Below are 12,507 nucleotides of genomic sequence, written 5' to 3' on the forward strand. Positions count from 1 at the left end.
GTAGGTGGGGAGCCTTTGTCTGGCGCTGGCAGGGGCGCTCGCTCGCTACGACTACACTTCTGTCCAAGGAGGATGCACACAGTGACTTCGCTGGCTCCATTTCCCACCAGCGAAGCGTACAGGCAGTTATACTATTGAGAATCAGCCCGCACATTATTGCCTTGTCTTTCGGTACGACGCTTCCTACTCATAGAGTAAAATATCCATCGATTGACGATAGCGTACTAAGCATGTCGGTAACATCAAACTGGGAATTTCAAGGGGCTTTCGCATAACATTTTTGTATACATTTTGCTCTAAGGCCGAAGCTTGAATATTACACGATATTTGCCCTGTTTTCACACATTTATTTATTAGTAACAACCAGTGCTTTTTTTCTAAAAAAAAGTTTGAGTGTACTTCGGCACTGTATATATTGCAGCGAAAATTTCTTATAACTGAAGCATGGGATACCACCCGTCTGCTTTTAGCCATGACGTCATCAACATGTCTAACTACAAAAAAAAGGTATCGGACTCTTCAGTTGACTTTACTACAGCTCAAATGGAGGTTTACAGTCTCACTTTCGTCATCCACTGATGATGAACTTCCTGGCTTTTCACTCGCACACGAATTATTGACAGTTTTTGGTTTTTTAGATGCAGGAGAACAAGTAAAATAGTTTTCTGCTCATCTCTCACCTCCAACTTAACTTACAAGTTGCAACAGAAGGCAGGACACACTGTAAAACTTCGCACAACCGACAAGAACGGAACAACAAACGCAAACGAATAAAGAACAACAGAATAAAGATGGCAATGAATCGCGAAGGACAGTGGTAGCGGGACCGTAGAGACATCTACCGGTAGCTCGGCGTTTGAGCGTACGCATATCCGTTTAGCACTACCATCGCCCACTATTAGCGGGCGAGGGCATTACATGCTTGTCGATCTGGCTGCCAGCGATTCAGTTGTCGAGAACGGTTGCCGCAGCTTCGAAATGCTTGAAACAGTAAATGACATCGCTTTTCCCACCAAAAACTGCACTGGTATCGTTCGTATTGCAATTACCAACACGAAAAAATGAAATAAAAAATTTACGTCCGTGAAATAAATCTTTGGCACTCTTCCAAGTTCTCAACATCGTAAAAAAATTACTTTGTCGAGGAAAAAGTTTAGGGGTACGCATTCCCCAGCGTTCCCCACGAAAAACAGCACTGGTAACAACAATGGTGAATACAAATCTAAATACGTCAAAAGAGGACAAGTTACCTTTCATAAGTAAGCACTACAAACGTCCAACTATGTTTTTCATACTAGCAGGAGCCGCTCCTTTACTACCGAATTCATCTAACAGCTGTACTGCCAGTCAATCTGGTAAATGTATACACATATCGTGTAATATTCCACTGTAGATAACATTTACGTACGACAGTCGGAGTCATTACCACCGTATTACACAGCTGTCACACCACTGTGACTATTTCAGAGTAGTCACAATAGAAAGTTATACTATTAGTACCTAAGACGTCGAAAATGTTTTTTCCTCACATGTCCGACCGCTTGCGTAGCCGAATGGTTGGCTTCGAGGCCTTCACTGCGAAAGGACCTGGGTTCGATTCCCAGTATCTTCTCAGTAATTTATGAGGTAGGAAGGTCTGGAACGCGATCCACTCAGCCTCGTGAGGCCAACGAGCAGCTGCTTCAATAAAGAAGTAATGGCATCATCCGCATTCATCTACCGGCACTAACGGCTGGTGGAATTCCCACTGTAAATACTTAAATTACTCCTGATGACATCTGTTGCATCCATATGCTTAAAGATGGTGGATAAATAAATGATTAAATATGAATGATACTTAAGTTAAACTTTTTTCCAGTAACTTTTATTCTGCAAGTTGATGGACACTTGTACGTAAAATGAGCCAAATAAATACATTTGAATGTAAAATGTTATCGTGGTTTTCCCCATTATAATGAGAAAAACAATGAAATAAAAATTGATAAAAAGTAACGGACAAGCGTGAGACGCTAATCGAAATTGGATGGGTTTCGAAACTCTTTCACTTTCAGTTATTAGGAAGCCACTACGCATTGTCACCAGAGCGTAATTTATAGACATAGCATTGTGATCAAGTGCAGTACAAAATATAATAAACAGCGGACATTATCACTTCTTTTCCCGGAATGAAAAAATGGTGACATCTGAGCTGTAGCACTAGTCACAAAAAAGCGAAATGCTGCTACATTTATCTTTTTCAGGCCTTAAATCAATTTCACTCTTAATGATGATGATGAGGTCCCATACTCCGAGGAGCGTAGGGAACGATGCGGGAGACCCACCCCGCCTACTAGGCAAGGTCCTAGCGGAGGTGGTTTGCCATTGCCTTCCTCCGATCTTAATGCGGATGAATGATGATGATGATGAAGACAACACAATAACACCCAGTCATCTCGAGGCAGGGAAAATCCCTCAGCCCGCCGGGAATCGAACCCGGGACCCCGTGCGCAGGAAGCGAGAAGGCTACCGCGAGACCACGAGCAATATCGAGTGCAGATTGCTAAGATGCCTATGAAACCTGTGTATAAAAGTGAGGGCACTTTTGAAAGGGGTCTTCCTGTGCTAACGATGTAATAACACTTGTAATCTGCAGAGCGGCTAGGGACAAATCTTACTCCACATGGTAGTCTCTTGACTTACGGGTCAATGTATGCCGGCGACACAAATTCTGTTTTTCGTGTCTGAATGTTCACTCCATTGATATTCGTACTCACCGCGACGCCACACCATCTGAGCAGCTTTTCTACAGGATGGCAATAATTAAACTTTCGCTACTTGAGAGTGTCCCTGTGAAAAACGAGTGATCGTAGGACAATAAAACTGTGTAGAAACATTTGTAGGTGCAGGCGGAAGAGAAATAATGAATAAACCATTGAAAGAAACTCATTTTCATTTCCGCGTGAGAGAGTAACATTTGTTAACTGCGTGCCAAGTTTACGTTCTAGGTTACAAACGTTTCCCGAAGTGACTACCATCTGCATCCACGACAGTCTGGAAGTTTGTAGGAACACCATTTCACAGTTGTTAGTGAGATGGGGGTGGGGAGAGGGGAGGGAGAGATTGGAAACATATAGCCTGGGCAATGACAGCAAAATATGTCAAAACCGGTTATCCCAAATAAATATTTATGCGAACTAGGCTGTTGAATGTTTTTAGCAAATGAAACAGACCGCTCCTTCAGTATTCTCAAAATGAGAAAAGTCAGTCTTTGCTATAGAGTTGGGTACCCATACGGGGAACAGTTTTCCGCCTACGCTGGCTCAACCAGCGAAAGTTTAATTATAGCCACCATGTATTTATAAATGATCAGCCGGCGAATTACACACTACTTTTGCTTTCTCCGTAGCTACTGTAATAAAACACAACATCTTTAAGAAGTTTTTCATACTAGAGGTCAGCGACTAATTTGTTTGAAGTAGTATTTATGAGCTGATGAGCATTTCTGAAGAAGTAACGCGGACTGAAATCCTCCAAGTTCTCTCGGCGGAATTCTTTATTATTTTCCCTCCTAAGTCTTTTTAATCAGTTGATTCGTTCTCAGCTGTCTAGCTGTAGGCTCTAGGTCTTTTCTCCTCCCGGAACAATATCGTCGTTATTTGCTTTCAAATTATCATTTTTGTTTATATCGCATGAAAGAAATACTCAAGGGGTACTGCCAAGCGGATCGGTACGGAAGCAAACTAGCCAAGACATGGGACTCATGCGAGGGAGGAGTGGGGTTCAAATCTCTTGCCGGTCATCTTGATAGTGACTTGGGTAGTTTTCCTAAATCAACTCAGCCCGGGAAAATGCCGGGATGGATCCTTCAACAAGAGCGCGGTCCATTTTCATCTTTTTCTTGCTTCATCCTTGTTTCTGACCTTGAGAGAAGATTCAACTTTTGCTTCCTTTCAACAGTAAATACAGCTGAATTCTCCACTCTCTTTTTACGACATATGTTATTGAAACCTTTTGTGATGGCGATGTGGTGAGGGAAGCAACATAACGCTTGTGGTTGTTACTTCGATCTTTGTTTTCAGCGGGTAGTCGCTTTTTATCTGCTTTCGTAGCTACTGATATACGCTTCTAGATACCGTCAAATTACAACTGCAGGAAATCTTTTAAAGCACAGAAGTAAACTGAATTTTAGGAAGTTGCACATGAATGGAGAACTAAGAAGAGTTTAAGTTAGTAAACCCTTCGACATTGATATCATTAGAGACTGAACAAAGAAGTGATAATACAGAGATGAGGCTACTGATGTCATATGTCGACCAATGCAACTGTTGAATACGAAGTATGGTTATCAGTAGACAGCGGCGATTCCAGAAGTCGGTCAAAGGGGGGTGGGATGGGGGGCTAATGGCGGGAGGGGGGAAGTGGAAGGGGGTGTAATGGAATATCGCCTAACAAAAGGAGAGTTGGGGTCCTCCACCGACAAACTGGTAAAATTTGGTGTTGCTTAAAGTACTTCTTGGTAACAGTTTTGAAGTTCAGGGTAAAAATGTGTCTACAGAATGTGTGTACCCGGGAAAACAATACGATTTGACCCAGATGTCCGGCGATTTCGAAGTTTTTGTCTGGGGTCAGCAATTTAAATATTGGTAGGCATACCCGGCATATTTAGCTTTCTTAATTATTGTAAGTGGTACTCGCACTTTAATATACAGCCAATGTATATTAATAAATAATAAGACGCACATTTTAGGTTAAATGATATTTATTGGTTTCGATAGTAAGCTATTTGCCGTTCTTATTCTTTTATTAAAATGTTTTTGAAATACATTGCACGCTATATTTCTACATAATTATTTAAAAATGATTGAATCTGTTGAAGTAATATATTCGCTGATTTCTGAAGTCATTTTATCTAGCCCCCATGGCCTCCCCCCCCCCTCCCACCGCCGCTGTCAACAGAAGTCCATTACCAAAATAATATGTAAACTATCAGCGGATAATCGTTTCTTACGCTGACATAGCGTTGTTACACGGGTGCCAACTGAATATACGAAGCGAGGTGGCGCATTGCTGAGACACTGAATTGACTCCTGTTAAGGTTCAAACAGCTGTCCAGCCATCCAGATTTAGGTTCCCTACGATTCCCCTAAGGCGGCGGTCGATTTCCCTCCCTAATCCGAGGCTGTGCTCCGTCTAATATTCCTTCCCTCTTAACGAATGTTTTATATTTTGTCTGGAATAAGAACAGTACTCTACATAATTTATGACAGTCGAAGTAGGGAGGATATAAAACGTAGATTGGCAATAACAAGAAATTTTTTCTGGAGAAGAGGAATTTGTTAATGTTGAGTATAGATTTTAGTGTCAGGCAGCCCTTCCTGAAAGTATTTGTATGGAGGGTGGCCATGAATGGAAGTGAAATGTGGACGATAAATACTTTAGACAACAAGAGAATAGAAGCCTTTAAAATGTGGTGTTACAGAAGAATGCACAAGATTAGATAGGTAGATCACGTAAGAAATGAGGCGGCCAAATAATCGATTGCAGAGGTAGTCTGTCTTAAACTGTTTATCAAATACTATCTGACAAACCCAGCATTGCCCTGGTATTCATTTTGCCAGTTTTCTATTGGAAATGAAAACAAGAAATGAACTATGTTCGTAGTGTAGTACCAAAAAAATTTCGTTTCTACATATTCATGAAAACGCTCTTGAAATTATGAAACAGAGGTACAAAGAAATATTCATAATGTATACACGTATAAGCACAGTATGCTAATTAAGAAACGTTGTATGCAAAATACAAATTCACCGTAATGTTTACTTAAAAAAAATGGTTCAAGTGGCTCTGAGCACTATGGGACTTAACATCTGAGGTCATCAGTCCCCTAGAACTTAGAACTACTTAAACCTAACTAACCTAAGGACATTACACGCATTCATGCCCGCTGCAGGATTCGAACCTGCGACCGTAGCGGTAGCGTGGTTCTAGACTGTAGCGCCTAGAACCCCTCGGCCACTCCGGTCGCAATGTTTACTTAACATAGAACTTGAATATAAAAAATATTTCTAGTTACATGTCCAGGCAACTGGGCGTATCTGCTTCGCGTATCTACGACGGTATTTTGTAGACGTCTCAATGGTAAACCATCTTACAGCTCTATAGATGGCTATTGTTTTAGCCTAGAGCCCTTTGCGCTTCTTTGTTGAAAGTTGTCAAAATCGCTCCCAAGTGTGAGGGATTTCCTTAAAGTTGATTCGACTGTAAGAGTGTCTCAGTAAGGAAGAAATGTATTAGAGCTTCACACATGACGCGGTATTTTTTCACGCGTCTCAGTGTTTCTGACCTCGTGTATCTTGAACCAGCGGCATATGTGGATAGTGCCTACAAAATATATTGCGAATAGAGTTACTAACATAGAAGTAACAAATTTACAGGTCATGTATGGGCAGTTTTTCATGCATCTCAGTGTTTATGACATCATATCTCCTGATTTGTGTGTCATACAATGTCATGCAGTGAGCTGACGAGCTTAATATCATATCAAACCTCGTTTTTCCCGGCGTAGTATAACAGCTCGAAGTGGCGTGGACTCAACAAGTCGTTGGAAGTCCCCTGCAGAAATATTGAGACATGGTGCCGCTATAGCCATCCATAACTGTGAAAGTGTTGCCGGTGCAGGATTTTGTGCATGGCATAGCCTCTCAGCTGTATCTAATAAATGTTCGATGGAATTCATGTCAGTCTGCCTAGCTCGAATTGTCCAGAATGATCAAATCAATGCAAACAATTGTGGCCCAGTGCCATGGCGCAGTGTCACCCATAAAAATTCCATCCATGAATGGCTGCAAATGGTCTCTAAGTAACAGAACGTCATCATTTCCAGTCAATGATCTATTCAGTTGGACAGAGGACCCAGTCCATTCCATGTAAATACAGCCCACAACATTATGGTATAGTGCCTTGTCGGCAGTCTGGGTCTATGGCTTCGTAATATCTACGTCACACTCGAACCCTATCATCAGCTCTTACCAACTGAAATCGGGACTCATCTGAGAAGGCCAGTCGTTTCGGAACTCACTATCCAACGGGTAGTTCGTCGTCGATTTCTGAGGTTATTTCACGCAGTGTTGCTTGTCTGTTGGCACCGACAACGCTACGCAAATGGCGTTGCTCCCGGTTGTCAAGTGAAGGCCGTCGGCCACTGCGTTGGCCGATATTTTCGGCACACTTTTGACAGTGTGAATCAGATTATTAATTCCCTAGCCACTTCCGAAATGGAATGTCCCATGCTTATGGCTCCAGTTACCATTCCGTGTTAAAGGTCTCTTCATCGCCGCTGTGGGGCCATAATCATTTCGCAAACGTTTTCACATGAATCACCTGAGTACACTTCACATGGCCGCGCGGGATTAGCCGAGCGGTCTGGGGCGCTGCAGTCAAAGACCGTGTGGTTGGTCCCGGCGGAGGTCCGAGTCCTCCCTCGGGCATCGGTGTGTGTGTTCGTGTGCGTTTCTCCTTAGGATAATGTAGGCTAAGTAGCGTGTAAGCTTAAGGACTGATGACCTTAGCAGTTAAGTCCCATAAGATTTCACGCATATTTGAACATTTTTGAACACTTCACAGCTCCGCCAACGCATTGCCCTTTTCTATGTTGTGTACGCGATATTACCACCATCTGCATATGTAAATATCACTATCCAGTGGGTTTTGTCACCACAGTGTAATTTTGTAGGTCCATTTTGCGGCCTTGTTGACATTTTTGAGAAATGTATTGCGAGTACAGTTTGTAGAATGGAAGGAATAAACGTCATGTTTGATGCGGCAGTTTCTGACGCGTCTCATTGTTTATGTCGTCATATCACCTGAAGTATGATACGTAGGTGGTTCTTACCACTGCAATTGTTGGCTGACAGTAAGGAGTGAGTGCACCAAGTTTGGTTCAGATCGGTCCAGCAGTTTACGTGATGTTGAACATACACACAAACACACACACAGTGACCGAGCGGTTCTAGGCGCTTCAGTCCGGAACCGCGCTGCTGCTATGGTCGCAGGTTCGAATCCTGCCTTGGGCATGGATGTGTGTGATGTCCTTAGGTTAGTTAGGTTTAAGTAGTTCTAAGTCTAGGGGACTGATGACCTCAGTTGTTAAGTCCCATAGAGCTTAGAGCCATTGGAACCATTATGAACACAGACACACACACACATACATTTTTGTAATATGTATGTATTAAACGTGTGATCGTCCCATGGAACAACCTGTAGACTAAGGCAACGATTCTTACAAGTAAAGTCCCATGGACGTTCTTTCTTCGTACGAACAAATCCATTTAACCCTTAAATGCATGATTTTTTATTTCAAGCTGTAAAAATTACCACGTTTAGTTTATAGTGCCTACGTTACGAAAAAAATATTGAAAAAACTTTTAATTAAATTAGTAAAGCATTATTGTTGACAATTGCTACAAACACAAAAACTGACCTAATTTCAAATCTATCGTAAAAACACTCGAATTAACTGTCTACACCATAACTACTTATGTTTTCAAAATAAAATGTAAGTTTCAAACCCACAAATCAGAGCACAAACACAAAAAAAGTCTCTACGCCAAAACACACGCGTAGTAGTACATCCACACAGCTGATTGTCGAACTTGTTCAGTTTATCCTGCCATTCACGATCGCTATGAAGAGCTACTAGCAGCTTAGTAGCTGCAGTAGAGGGTATACACTTAACTGCATAACGAATTTGTTACAGAATGTTGCTCAGTATAGGATACATCGAGGAAATGAAGTCTGTTGCTGATCAGCTGCACTATGCATTAAAGCAGGGCTTCCCAACGTGTGGTCCGCGGACCCCTTAGGGGTCCGCCGGCTCTTTCTAGGGGGTCCGCGGCCATCCTTCGCCAAGTCGTGTAAAATAATGAGTAAAATTATTGAATAAAAATGTGAAAATCATATTCATCACTATTTTTTTTTCGTGTGAAAAACATGTGTACATTTACTTCAGGTCGCATTCTCAAGCAGCCTTTGTGGTTCCTAAGTGAGAACGCATACACAGTTTAGTGTCGGAGAATCAGGCTTCTCTGATCAACTGTTTCGCAACAATACGGGGGTCGTTTGTGCGCCGGCTCACGGCGGTAGATGCGCTGAAACACCGCGCGACCGCTGCGGTCGCAGGTTCGAATCCTGCCTCGGGCATGGATGTGTGTGATGTCCTTAGGTTAGTTAGGTTTAAGTAGTTCTAAGTTCTAGGGGACTTATGACCTCAGCAGTTGAGTCCCATAGTGTTCAGAGCCATTTGAACCATTTTTTGCGCTGAAACATTTTACGCATGCGCGGAGCGAGCTTTGTCGACCGATCACAGTGCTCGCTGGTACGTATGCGGATCCAGGCATCATTAAATGTTAAACTTGCTTTGTCAGCGCACTATCTATTTCATAAGTCGATTTTTGACCTTCAAGTTGCTTTCATTCATCTCTAAACCAAAGGCTATTGATACTTTGGTGAGGGCGGGGGGAGGGGGTCATTGGGAATATGGAATTTGCATTAAGAAGCTTTCAGTTCCCATGGGTTTCGCTCTAAAATTTAAAGTTACTGTGCTCTTGACTGACTAGGGGTCCGCCATGGATTTTCGACTGACGAAGGGGTCCACCAGCTGAAAAGGTTGGGAAGCCCTGCATTAAAGGGTTAATTGCTGGACAAGTGTGATACCACCGTTCGCTTCAGTACCGCTGCGGAAATGAAGAAGTGTGCGTCCTGTGATGCACAGTCCTCCTACTCCTGCGCCCCCCCCCCCCTCCACACACACACACACACACACACACACACACACACACACACTCACACACACACACACGCCCCCATCCCTTATTACAATACGCTACAGTTAGTGGTAATATTCCGGTGTTAATCAGGCGGGCTCTACAGCAAGCTTCACCCTCTGCCGGCGAGAGGAAAGTGGAGCATGAGGCGCATCCCGATGACGCAAGGAGCCCCCGCGACTGCGGCTGCGGCGTGTTCCCAGGAGCCGGCGTGGGAGCGGGCGCTGCCGGCTGCTGCTGGCCCGGCCCTGCTCAGCCTAAAAAGCGGTCACGTGGGCCGCATCTGGCCGCGGCCGCGCCGGAACAACGCCGCCGCTACCGGCACCAGCTTACTGGCGGAACTACCTTACCGTCACCGTTCTGCTCCTGTCACTTTCCTACACCTCTGCGAGATCTAAGACGGGGCACGTGACATCATGTAACGTGTCACATACAGGGATTGGTCAAAAATAAGGAAACATCACAAACACATAATTATTTTCAGCCATAATGGCTATGTATGTGCACCGTGACTGTTGGGATAATTATTTATTTCGTCCGCCCCCGGTAGCCAAGTGGAGCCGGCACGGTAGCTCAGCGTGTTCGGTCAGAGGGTGAGCTGCCCTCTGTAGCAAAAAACTGAGTCAACGGCTCAACACTGAACTTAAACGGGTGTCCTGGGACATCCGAACCTGAAAAAAAAAAAAAGTGGTCAGCGCGACAGACAGTCAATCCTAAGGGCCCGGATTAGATTCCCGGCTGGGTCGGAGATTTTCTCCGCTCAGGGACTGGGTGTCGTGTTGTCCTAATCATCATTATTTCATCCCCATCGACGCGCAAGTCGCCGAAGTGGCGTCAAATTGAAAGGCTTGCACCAGGCGAGCGGTCTACCCGACGGGAGGCCCTCGTCACACGCCATTATTATTATTATTATTATTATTATTATTTATTTCAAGTTTCTGCTACCAGTCACTTTTTATTTTATGCTTAATCTAACATAATGCAACGCGTTTCGAACATGTTCTGTTCATCTTCAGGCGTGTATACATACATACATACAGAGAAATGTTACTTAGAAATAAACAGTCTTAAACTAGATTAATCTAGAACTTTTTGTCCATTGCTTTTTACTGTAGCTGCTGGTGTGGCATTTGGGGGGAAGGAAGGAGGCAGTGTGTGGCTAGAAATCGAAATCAGTGGTGTCTTCTGCTGGTTTTGTTCCTTGTGGTTGATTATGTGGATCACAGCAATTTCATCATCTGGCTACGACACTCACCAGATCTCAATATCACTGAGGCAAGGTGATAGTGACGAGATAGATAACTTGTAGGATACAGTTTTAGGTATTGGCATCGATACCAAATGTATTGAATCCGTTATAGGATCGTGCGACCGTGACAGGACATTTCCGCCCCGAAAAAAAATAGACGCTCAGCTTCAGTTTTGCTACATGGGTGACATGCTGGTATTGTAAATGACTGATTACGTCGTAAAGAAGAGCTTGCCGTCCCGCACTGTCATAATGACACTTATGAGTAACGTAAAATATCTATGTCACCCCCTGTATCTCGTTTGTGGTTGGAATATTTCTCTTATGCTCCATGCGTTTTAATTGATTTTATACTCTTAGTTTGTTGATGAAAACATAACACAATTCCACACTTCACTTTGTAACCTAATCGAGTCCTTTTGTATTCAAGAAAAGCTTAAAAATACAAAAGCAAATAATACTTAGGGATACTGTCAGTAACGACACATTTAGTCCGATATCATGTCAATACAATTTTAAGTGTTGGAATCGATATCAAATATTGTACTGACTCTCACATTGGAACATTCCTAACACTGGAGAACGTTTAGTTTTGGGTGAAACTTCCCCTTTGAATATAAAGAATGACTGTGCTGGTAAAACTTCTTCGTTACTTGATTTTCAAATTCTAGAATGAAACTGAACGTACTGATACTGTTTTCTCTTTACTTATTCTGATCATTTCGAACTGACACACAATATTTTAGCGCAACGCAATCTGACTTTCAATAATGGAAATGAGCGTAAGGCATCATTGGCCGGGAGGCCCCTATTCAAGGAAGTTCAGCCGCCAAGTGCAACGCTAATTTCATTCTACGCCACATTGGCCGACTTGCGAGCCGGTGATGAGGATGAAATGATGATGAGGACAACACAACACCCAGTCCACGAGCGAATAAAATCTTCAACGTGGCCGGCAATCGAAACCGGGCCCACTTGCATGGGGGGCGAGCACGTTACCACACAGCTAAGCAGGCGGACACTTTCAATAATACCTACAAAAGAACAGCCCTAACTAACAATAACCTATACCCTTCTTCGTTACTCGAACTACTGCAATACAGCGAGCGCCAATACTGCCAGCTAAATAAAAGATTCAAACTACTGAAGGCAATAAATACTGATAGGCATATAGTTAGCAAATGAAAGATTTTGATAGAGAACAAACAATGTATTTACCTTAATAGTGTTCAAAAGTCATAATATATATATAAATTCGTGAACTGCAGTTTAACAAATTTCCTTTTTCTGACGGACACACGTCCAGATGTGGCAGATATGATACGCGAGTTGGGATGGAAGTCATTAAAGCAAAGACGTTTTCGTCGCGGCGAGATCTATTTACGAAATTTCAGTCACCAACTTTCTCTTCCGAATGCGAAAATAATTTGTTGAGCCCAACCTACATAGGTAGGAATG

The 12,507-nt window shown here is 43.1% G+C and overlaps 1 protein-coding gene across 2 annotated transcripts in view; it reads right to left on the minus strand.

Annotated features, from left to right (window-relative positions):
- LOC126470527 (neurogenic protein big brain-like) overlaps nucleotides 1–12,507 on the minus strand; it is a 301,068-nt gene that overhangs the window by 124,838 nt on the left and 163,723 nt on the right. The gene's annotated exons all lie outside the window — the stretch shown is intronic.

Source organism: Schistocerca serialis, chromosome 1 (genome assembly GCF_023864345.2).
Source record: "Schistocerca serialis cubense isolate TAMUIC-IGC-003099 chromosome 1, iqSchSeri2.2, whole genome shotgun sequence".
NCBI lineage: Eukaryota > Metazoa > Arthropoda > Insecta > Orthoptera > Acrididae > Schistocerca > Schistocerca serialis.